This window comes from Mycetomoellerius zeteki, unplaced genomic scaffold (genome assembly GCF_001594055.1).
Source record: "Mycetomoellerius zeteki isolate Tzet28-1 unplaced genomic scaffold, Tzet1.0 scaffold506, whole genome shotgun sequence".
NCBI classification, from domain to species: domain Eukaryota; kingdom Metazoa; phylum Arthropoda; class Insecta; order Hymenoptera; family Formicidae; genus Mycetomoellerius; species Mycetomoellerius zeteki.
The window spans coordinates 115844-117393 of NW_017257508.1; the positions used below are offsets into that span (position 1 = coordinate 115844).

The 1550-nt window shown below is 27.4% G+C and overlaps 1 long non-coding RNA gene across 1 annotated transcript in view; it reads right to left on the reverse strand.

Moving 5' to 3' along the window:
- Positions 1 to 494: 494 nt before the first annotated feature.
- Positions 495 to 1550, reverse strand: part of LOC108727553 (uncharacterized) — a 15223-nt gene continuing 14167 nt past the window's right edge. The window contains exon 3 of the long non-coding RNA XR_001936852.1: positions 495 to 505. This is a non-coding gene — a long non-coding RNA (uncharacterized lncRNA). The remainder of the gene's footprint in view (positions 506 to 1550) is intronic.

A 1550-nucleotide genomic window follows, 5' to 3' on the forward strand; every position in this document is an offset into this window, starting at 1 on the left:
AATTTAAAAACTAACATTCATGTAATTTAAAAAAAGAAATTTATATTTTATAATTTGTTTATTATTCTTTATATATAATTAATTACAATACAAAGTATCTTATAAGATCGTAATGTGACTATACAACGAATAGAAAATGAGAGCCCTAACCTAAACGGTCAAGCTAGATCTTCAATGCCGAAATGAATCTATGTGAATTTATATAGAGGAGAAGGTGGTATTATGGCCACACTGAAAAAAATGCGTGTAATTTTACATGGAAATTACATGTCTATGACTGGAAAATTATACACTGCAGTGTATACATTGTGGCCTCCTTTAATATCTCCGCTATTACATAGCGAATCCCAATGATTATTTATAGAATTATTAGTTCAGTGGCTTGCCGTTACACTGTAACGCTAATGTTATCAATACTCAATAGTCAGCACTTATTATAACGCATTTTTACTTTCAAGTATTTCGAAACGTTTCTGACGTACACTTTAGCATTTAATTACACCTGCTTCCCCTCATTTTTCTTAAACTTGAGCGTATTATCACATGAATATATGTATTTTTGAGTGTGTTATTTGCTATTTAACATTTTATTTGACTGCATATATTTTGAGTTATGCAAATTTAAATAATACCATGGCATTTTGCTAATGTAATCATCTATGGATATTGGTTACTCACGACCTCATTTTTGAGATTTTCATATCAAAATAGATATTTGATAATCGATTGTAGCTCTACTGTTAATCTATAGTTTATATAGAAATATTTCGTAGTAAAATGTAAATGGGATGCCATAATATCATCTTCTCATTATGGCACCCCAGTTACATTTTACAAAATAACTTTGTTAATAATCAATATTTAAGTTTAAAACTTGATAATTACATTCGTTAAAATGTTGTTGAATCGATTGTAGGCTCAAAGTTGAAATATTTATTACTTAGAATACTATTAACAAAAATGTAGCGACATTGCATGATGACTCGAAGAAAAAAATGGATGGTAATGTGGCCTTTCATAAAAATAGCCTTAAAATAATAGTTTTATTTAAAAAACAGTATTTGGTTACAAAATTAACAAAAAAGTAAAACATTTTAAAATGTATGCAAATGAATGCATATTATACATTCACATAACTTCTGCATATAAGCTACTCAGTACTAAAAATCTCAGTACTAAAAATAGTACACATAATATATAAACTATAGATTAACAGTAGAGCTACAATCGATTATCAAATAACTATTTTGATATGAAAATCTCAAAAATGAGGTCGTGAGTAACCAATATCCATAGATAATTACATTAGCAAAATGCCATGGTATTGTTTAAATTTGCATAACTCAAAATATATGCAGTCAAATAAAATGTTAAATAGCAAATAACACACTCAAAAATACATATATTCATGTGATAATACGCTCAAGTTTAAGAAAAATGAGAGGAAGCAGGTGTAATTAAATGCTAAAGTGTACCTCAGAACGTTTTGAAATACTTGAAAGTAAAAATGCGTTATAATAAGTGCTAGCTATTGAGTATTGATAATATTA